Genomic DNA, 8,926 nt, shown 5'->3' with positions numbered 1-8,926 from the left:
AGATCCGATTGCCAACCTCCGCTGGATCATGGAAAAAGCAAGAGAGTTCCAGAAAAGCATCTATTTCTGCTTTCTTGACTATGCCAAAGCCTTTGACGGTGTGGATCACAGTAAACTGTGGAAAATTCTGGAAGAGATGGGAATACCAGACCACCTGACCTGCCTCTTGAGAAATCTGTACGCAGGTCAGGAAGCAACAGTTCGAACTGGACATGGAACCACAGACTGGTTCCAAATAGGAAAAGGAGCTCGTCAAGGCTGTCTATCGTCACCCTGTGTATTTAACTTATACGCAGAGAACATCATGAGAAACGCTGGACTGGAAGACACACACGCTGGAACCAAGATTGCCGGGAGAACTATCAATCACCTCAGATGTGCAGATGACACCACCCTCATGGCAGAAAGTGAAGAGGAACTCAAGAGCCTCTTGATGACAGTGAAAGAGGAGAGTGAAAAAGTGGGCTTAAAGCTCCACATTCAGAAAACGAAGATCACGGCATCCGGTCCCATCGCTTCATGGGAAATAGATGGGGAACCAGTGGACACGGTGTCAGACTTTATTTTTCTGGGCTCCAACATCACTGCAGATGGTGACTGCAGCCATGAACTTAAAAGACGCTTACTCCTTGGAAGGAAAGTGATGACCCACCTAGATAGCATATTCCAAAGCAGAGACATTCCTTTGCCAACAAAGGTTCGTCCAGTCAAGGCTACGGTTTTTCCTGTGGTCATGTATGGATGTGAGCGTTGGACCGTGAAGAAGGCTGAGCGCCGAAAGAATGGATGCTTTTGAGAGAATGGTGGTGTTGGAGAAGACTCCTGAGGGTCCCTTGGACCGCAAGGAGATCCAACCAGTCCATTCTGAAGGCGACCAACCCAGGGATTTCTTCGGAAGGACTGATGCGAAAGCTGAAACTCCAGTCCTTTGGCCACCTCACGCGAAGAGTTGACTCATTGGAAAAGACTCTGATGCTGGGAGGGATTGGGGGCAGGAGGAGAAGGGGACGACAGAGGAGGAGATGGCTGGATGGCATCACTGACTCCATGGACGTGAGTCTCAGTGAACTCCGGGAGTTGGTGATGGACAGGGAGGCCTGGCGTGCCGCGCTTCATGGGGTCGCCAAGAGTCGGACACGACTGAGCGACTGATCTGATCTGATCTGATCTGATGTGCTGTCCGTGATCTCACGTGCCTTTCGGGCATGGGTGATGGAGACGGACACCAAGCGGCAGGGCGGCCATCTGGCATCTCGGCCTAGAGCGGTTTCACAAGTGACATCTCAGAACCGGGGCTGAGACAGCCATCCCTCCCCGGGCCCCCCTCGGTGGTGGCCGGGATGGGGGTGGGGTGGGGGAGTGTGAGGTTAGGGAGACGGGAGTGGGGGGGCTGGGCTAAGGGTCGGGGTCGGGTGGGGGGCGGGGGGGGGGGGGGGGCGGCGCGCGAGGCGAGGGGACCGTCCCAGTCCCCCTGAGAAGTGAAGGCAGGTTCCGTCCCCCTGAGAACTTCCTGCCTTCAGGCGTGTGAGAGGCGTAGGTTTCTCTCCAATCCACGGCCACGCATCATTTTCCGCCCTGTTCAAAAACACAGACAAAAAACGTATTTGTTTATCTCGGCTTGTTTTCTGGCCGAGGCCAAAGACCTCTTCAAGCGTGTCCAAAGGGTCTGACAGGATGGGAGGGTGCAGGTCAATCCATGTGTCAAGAGATCCAGAGAACCTGTCACAACTGTGACTCGGGCCTTTTTCAGAAACAGGCCCATCTGGATGTATTCCCTGGACAGGAGTCACCCCAGAAGTTTCCTTGAAGGGATCGAGTTGCAGGAGTCGGGGTCGTGGCCCCGCCGCCGCCGCCGCCGCCGCCGCCGCCAAAGGGCCCCTTCAGCCCGGCAGGCCGGCAGGCCGGCAGGCCAGCAGGCCCTGCAGGCAGGGGCTATTGTCTGTGGGCCCCACCCCCACCTTCCCCCACCCTCCCCCTGCAGGATATCCTCGCCGGATAGCTTCATTCAAATGCAGAAAGCTTTCCAGTCAAGTCAGAGCCTCTGACTTCGCCTCGAGCTTCTCTCTATTGAATGGTGATCCGCCCCACCCAGCCATTCCATGTCTCCACCTTGAGACGGCCCCTTCGGCACCGCGCGGAGGAAGGGGGCTGGGGGGTGGGGAGGGAGGCCGAGGGACAGATTCGCCTCGTGTCAGGCCAAAGGAGTCTCCTCCTTTTGGTAACCCAGGAAACCCCGCTCACGCGTGTGAGGATCACGGACGTGCGTGGAAACAGCCACCGTCCCTTGACATCTTCCCCTCCGTGGGAGGAGGTTTTCCTCCCTGCCTGCCTTCAGAGGGACAGAAAAGGAGGGAGGGGCAGAGCGTTCCTCTGGCGCTGGCCGGCTCTTAAGTCACTTGACTCCAAAACACTCCACAGGGCACGGAGGTTCACGTGCAGTGGGGTGGGGTGGGGTGGGGTGGGGTGGGGACGGCGGCCTACTCCGGACCCCACCAGTTTTCCCTCCTCTTGACACTCGCCTGGAACCCATGAAAAGCTGAGCTGGTGACTGTGTGTGTGAGTGCGTGCATGTACGCGTGTACATGAGAGACGGCGCGTGTGCGTGTGCGTGTGCGTGTGCGTGTGCATGGACGTGAGAGAAAAAGAAAGGAAAAAAAAAAAAAAAAATCCAGAAGGAAGGAAGGAAGGAAGGAAGGAGGGAGGGAAGGAGGAGGGAGGGACGAAATAGGTTAGTTCGTAGGAGCCTCCGTGTCATGGCAAGAGTTTCTGAGCACAGATCCTCCGTTCAGGGAAACAGTGATCGTATCTCCTCTCAGGAGGCCGTGATGTCGATGGACGGGTGCGGGAAAGCAGGCCTGGGGTGCAAGCCATCAGGTTTTTTGTGTTTTTTGTGTTTTTTTTTTTTTTCCCCTCAGAGGCACTTGTAGGGAAACCAAGGAAACACACAGGTTCATCCCTGGAGCGGATTCGAGAAACCAGTCGGCAGAGGGAGAGGCAGTCTAGGAGGTTGATTTTTAGACGTCAGGGTCGGGCCCTGGAGCGGGTTGCCATGTCCTTCTCCAGGAGGCCTTCCTGGCCCGGGGATGGAACCCGGGTCTCCTGCATCGCAGGCAGACTCTTGACCGTGTGAGCCACCAGGGAAGCTCCGTCAGAAACATTCACCAAGTCCTCTAGCTTCCATCCGCAGGGCTTCAGGCACAGGGCCTTTTGAGTTCTCCGTCAGAAGGGCAAGAGAACATGGGACGTTGGTCCCTCCCCCCCCCCGAGAGAGGGTTGTTTGATAGCGGAGGCAGCTCGGAACACTTCAGGCTCCAGTCCCCCTCTCGGGTGAAGAACCACACGCAAAGCAACACACACACACACACACACACACACACACACACACACACACACACACACACACATATATAGGACACGACTCTCCTATCCGGAAGTGTGTACCCCCGTTTCACGGAAACATCCTCTGGGCCCCTAAGGAACGTGTGGCAATCACTCTGGCCAAGGAGATAAGAATCCTCCACGGAGAGTTTCTGAAGTCTGGAAGGACCAGGTCGAGAGAAAAAGAGAGACGATTCCCTTCTGCTGAGAGGGGTGCTGTATGAAGCGACCAAGGGGATGTCCATCTTTCCAAATTCCCATTTTAAACCTCGTGTCCTTTTCGGTCCTTTGTTTTTCCCTTTGTATCTGGAAAGCAACAGGTGGAACGGTAGGTCCTTTCATTATTTTCTTTCTTTCTTTCTTCCTTTCTTTCTTTCTTTCTTTCTTTCTTTCTTTCTTTCTTTCTTTCTTTCTTTCTTTCTTTCTTTCTTTCTTTTTCCTGCCTGCCTGCCTGCCTGTCCGCCCGCCCGTCCCTCCATCTGTCTTCTCTCTGTCTCTCTCGCTTTTCACTCAGGTTAGGGAATTTAAAAAAAAAAAAAAAAAAAGAGGACCCTGTATTTCTGCAGGTCAGGAAGCAACAGTGAAAACTAGACATAGAACCCAACAGGCTGGTTCCAAATAAGGGAAAGGAGTCCATCAAGGCTGTCTATCGTCACCCTGCTTATTGAACGTACACGCTGAGTACACACCATGAGGAGCGCTGGGCTGGATGAAGCACAAGCTGGAATGAAGATGGCCGGGAGACATATCCATCCCCTCAGATATGCACACGACAGCACCCTCACGGCAGAAATGAAGCCCAGGGTGGGTTTCCAAAGTCGTGTTCGTTTCAGGTGTTCAGTCTTTTCCCTTGGAGAGGTTCATGCAACATCATACGTCTACTTTCCCGTGCTGGCATAGTATATAGTAGGTGCTTGTGGATTCTTTGGATGTACAGTTTATGTGTCCATGTTCAACCAGCCCTCCTAAGTGGACCGTCCTGCCCTTCCTCCCCCCGCCCCAGCCCCCCCATCCTCTTTTCCTCAAGAAGTCAGGCATCCACTTCAGCCTCCTGTTCCTCAGTTCATCCAACCCCATGGAAGAAGTCATCCCTCCAGTTTTTCCATCGGTTCTCTACACCTCGCCTGATGGTGGCGGGTGACTGGAAGACTGACAGTTCTGAAGAACTTTGCAAGAGCTTTGGGTGAAGCGTGTCCATCAGTAAAGACCATGGAAGGTATGCCCCACGTGGCAAACACCATTGCTTTGAGTTGTGGTCGGTTTGCCTGGCTTCAGTGAGGGACGGAAGGGAGGCTTCCACCTTCCACAGAGAAAGCTATCCCTAGCGTACCAAGGACGTTTGACAACCCCCCGCCACCCCAGGTTACAGGCGCGACAGGTCAGACTGTAGCAATCATCATGTCCAGGGTGTGTTTAAAACAGGCAGACTCATCTTAAAGGCACTCTGTCCTGTGAAGGTGGAGGGAGGGGAGCGAGAGGCAGAGGGACGACGACAGAGGAAGGAAGGAGAAAAAGAGGGGACAGGAACACACAGAGTGGGGCGGGGTGGGGGGGGGGGGTGAGGCATGTGTGGCGTGTCTGTGACATGCCCAGGTGGTGTTGCGTGGGTGGAGAGTGTGCGGCCGTGTGTGTGTGTGTGTGTGTGTGTGTGTGTGTGTGTGTGTGTATGGGGGGGGGGGGTAGGTGTGTGGTGTGAGTGTGTTGTGTATAGCTGCCACGGGGGGCCGTGTGGGCGGCATGGGTGTGTGCGTGTGGCGTCCGCCTGTGGGTGCGGGGGCAGAGACAGAGGCCGAGAGACACAGCCAGGCAAAGGACAACGCAGTGTGTGTGTTGGGGGGGCGGGGAGGGGGTGGTGGGGGTGGGTGGTGTGTGGCCGGTGTGAAGGGCCCTGCGTGTGTGTGGGCGGGCTGTGTGTGTGGTGTGGGCGGCATGGGTGTGTGCGTGTGGCGTGCGCCTGTGGATGCGGGTCTGGGGGGGCGGGGTCAGAGACAGAGGCCAAGAGACACAGCCAGGCAAAGGACAACAAAGTGTGTGTGTGGGGGGGGGGGGGGGCGGGGGGGGGAGGTGTGTGTGTGTGTGGCCAGGTGGGGGGGAGGTGTGTGTGGTGTGGGGGTGGCGGGGCGGGGTGTGAGAGTGTGTGTGTGTGTGCGCGCGCGCGTGCGTGTGGGCATGCATGTGGTGTGTGGGCAGAGGCAGAGCGTCACATCCAGGCAAAGGACAACGCTGTGTGTGTGTGTGTGTGCGTATGTGTGTGGTGTGGGCCGGGTGTCTGTGTGTTGGGGGGGGAGGGCGAGGCAGTGTGTGGCGTTGTGGCCTGCTCAGGTGGTAGTGCGTGGGTGGTGTGTGTGGCCGTGTGAGTGTGTTGGGGTGGGGGGGGGGGTGGTTCGTGTGTGGTGTGGGTTTGTTGTGTATAGGTGCCACGAGGGCGCGTGTGGGCCGCATGGGTGTGTGCGTGTGGGGTGCGCCTGTGGGTGCGGGTCGGCAGAGACAGAGGCCGAGAGAGACAGCCAGGCAAAGGACAACGCTCTGTGTGTGTGGGTGTGTGGGTGTGGTGTGAAGGGCCCTGCGTGTGGGCGGGGTGTGTGTGTGGTGTGGGCGGCATGGGTGTGTGTGTGTGTGTGTGTGGCGTGCGCCTGTGGGTGCAGGGGCAGAGACAGAGGCCGAGAGACACAGCCAGGCAAAGGACAACAAAGTGTGTGTGTGTGTGTGTGGTGTGGGGGGAGGGGGTGTGCGTGTGGGGGGGGGGGTGTTTATGGGCTGTGTGTGTGTGTGGGGGGGATGCGTGTGTGCACGCCGTGTGGGGGTGGGGGTGTGTGTGTGTGTATGGGGGGAGGGGGTAGGTGTGTGGTGTGAGTGTGTTGTGTATAGCTGCCACGGGGGGCCGTGTGGGCGGCATGGGTGTGTGCGTGTGGCATCCGCCTGTGGGTGCGGGGGCAGAGACAGAGGCCGAGAGACACAGCCAGGCAAAGGACAACGCAGTGTGTGTGTTGGGGGGGCGGGGAGGGGGTGGTGGGGGTGGGTGGTGTGTGGCCGGTGTGAAGGGCCCCGCGTGTGTGTGGGCGGGCTGTGTGTGTGGTGTGGGCGGCATGGGTGTGTGCGTGTGGCGTCCGCCTGTGGGTGCGGGGACAGAGACAGAGGCCGAGAGACACAGCCAGGCAAAGGACAACGCAGTGTGTGTGGGTGGGGGGGGGGGGGGGGGGCGGGGAGGGGGTGGTGGGGGTGGGTGGTGTGTGGCCGATGTGTAGGGCCCTGCGTGTGTGTGTGTGGGGGGGGGGGGGTGTGTGTGTGTGTGGTGTGGGCGGCATGGGTGGGTGGGGGGGCAGAGACAGAGGCCGAGAGACACAGCCAGGCAAAGGACAACGCAGTGTGTGTGTGTGTGTGTGGTGTGGGGGGAGGGGGTGTGCGTGTGGGGGGCGGGGTGTTTATGGGCTGTGTGGGGAGGGGGGATGCGTGTGTGCACGCCGTGTGGGGGTGGGGGGGGTGTGTGGGTGGGTGTGTGTGGTGTGTAGGGTGTGCCTGCAGGTGGTGCGGGCAGAGACAGAGAGACGCAGCCAGGCGCCAAGGAGGACGCAGTGTGTGTGTGTGGGTATGCACGTGGGGGGTGTGGTGTGCGGGCGGGCGGAGACAGAGAAACGTGCATGGATGGATATCCCGCATCATTCGCTTGTGTTTCCTGAGCGCGTTCACCACCTCCGCGATCCAGACCACTCCCGTCCGTGACAGGTGACTCTGCCACCACCAGCCCGCACTTGGTCTTTTGGCAGGCAGACAGGGGGGTGTTCTGAGCTGGGGGCGGGGGGCGAGGGGCGCGACTTGCTGTCCCCAAGCCAGCTTTGAATCCTCGCGCTCTGCCCCTGAACCTGACTGGAGCAAGTGGATCCGCGTGCTCTGTCGTGGCTTTGTCGTTTGAAATCCTTGGCGGGAGACGGAAAAGCCCCCACATGCCAAGGGGGAGACAAGGCCCCACAGAAGGAAGTCAGCTCCCTTGGGTTCAAAATAGCTGTCCTCCAACATGGATCAAGTTTCCCCACACGAGATTTCCAATCCAAACCTAAAAAAGCCCAAGGGGGCTAAACCCATCCCGCCCCGTTGACCTGTGGCCCAAGGTGCCCCTCCCCCCACAGCCTCCTTCCACAGCCCCAGGGCATTCAAGAGTTCGCCGGCCCCGCCTGCCTGCTCCATCCGTGGTCCTCCCGCCCCCCCTGCAGGACCCTCTAAAAAAAGCGACCGACAGGCAGGTGGCGCCCGACAACCAACCCGCTGTCCGGAGAGCCGGCCGCAGCCTAGAAGCTCCGAGGGAGACCAGCAGGGACTCGTTGCCAAGACGGGGCCCATCCTAGGGCGCAGTTTCTCCGCTCAGTCAGCGACGCGGACAGGAAAAGAGGACACGCCGACACTTCTCGAGGACGTCCCTGGGCGAGGTACGACGGACGCGGGGAGCGGGGACAGGCGGGGGGGGAGGGGAAGGATTCTTGACAACCCCACCCACGGGGCAGCGGAATGCACTCCCAGCCTAGAGGGATCTCAGGCCAACGTCAGGCGGCGCGACCTCCCGCCCCGAAAAATAACTCGCCATCTTCCCCGCTCCTGTCACCACTCCTTGGGTGTGCCAGGAGAAACCCCTTTTGTGAACCCGTCCCCGTCCCCGCGCCCCGACCCCGACCTCTTTCAGCAAAAACAACGTTCAACATGACAAATAAAGACCTTCACGTTAGAAATGCGCACTCGTATTGTGGCGATGAAACAAAAGGCAAAAGCACACACTCATCACACACATAACCTCAACCAACCAGCTCGATTCATCTGGAAAGAAAATGCAAACGTCAGAGAGCGGGTCCATCTGGCGGCTCAGCCCGCCGAGGCCAACTCGAGCCCGTAAGAGCACATCGATCCAAGAGCTGACCAGGAAGAGGCCAAGTGCCGGCGGGCCGGCTGGTCGACCGGGCTCGGTCGCCCTCCGGAGGCCAAGTGCCGGCGGGCCGGCTGGTCGACCGGGCTCGGTCGCCCTCCGGAGGCCAAGTGCCGGCGGGCCGGCTGGTCGACCGGGCTCGGTCGCCCTCCGGAGGACAAGTGACGACGGGCCGGCTGGTCGACCGGGCCGGCACGCCCTCCGGAGGCCAAGTGCCGGCGGGCCGGCTGGTCGACCGGGCTCGGTCGCCCTCCGGAGGCCAAGTGCCGGCGGGCCGGCTGGTCGACCGGGCTCGGTCGCCCTCCGGAGGCCAAGTGCCGGCGGGCCGGCTGGTCGACCGGGCTCGGTCGCCCTCCGGAGGCCAAGTGCCGGCGGGCCGGCTGGTCGACCGGGCTCGGTCGCCCTCCGGAGGCCAAGTGCCGGCGGGCCGGCTGGTCGACCGGGCTCGGTGGCCCTCCGGAGGCCAAGTGCCGGCGGGCCGGCTGGTCGACCGGGCTCGGTCGCCCTCCGGAGGCCAAGTGCCGGCGGGCCGGCTGGTCGACCGGGCTCGGTCGCCCTCCGGAGGCCAAGTGCCGGCGGGCCGGCTGGTCGACCGGGCCGGCTCGCCCTCCGGAGGCCAAGTGCCGGCGGGCCGGCTGG

At 60.1% G+C, this 8,926-nt stretch overlaps 1 long non-coding RNA gene across 1 annotated transcript in view; it reads right to left on the bottom strand.

Annotated features, from left to right (window-relative positions):
* Window positions 1-546: 546 nt before the first annotated feature.
* Window positions 547-8,926, bottom strand: part of LOC139182331 (uncharacterized) — a 24,548-nt gene continuing 16,168 nt past the window's right edge. Inside the window, exons 2-3 of the long non-coding RNA XR_011566003.1 lie at window positions 1,515-1,575; window positions 547-1,258 (exon numbers count right to left, since the gene is read on the bottom strand). This is a non-coding gene — a long non-coding RNA (uncharacterized lncRNA). The remainder of the gene's footprint in view (window positions 1,259-1,514; window positions 1,576-8,926) is intronic.

Source organism: Bos indicus, chromosome 3, assembly GCF_029378745.1.
Source record: "Bos indicus isolate NIAB-ARS_2022 breed Sahiwal x Tharparkar chromosome 3, NIAB-ARS_B.indTharparkar_mat_pri_1.0, whole genome shotgun sequence".
Classification (NCBI taxonomy): Eukaryota; Metazoa; Chordata; class Mammalia; order Artiodactyla; family Bovidae; genus Bos; species Bos indicus.
Note: the sequence above shows the minus strand (reverse complement) of the source record. Positions and strands in the feature narration are given on the sequence as shown.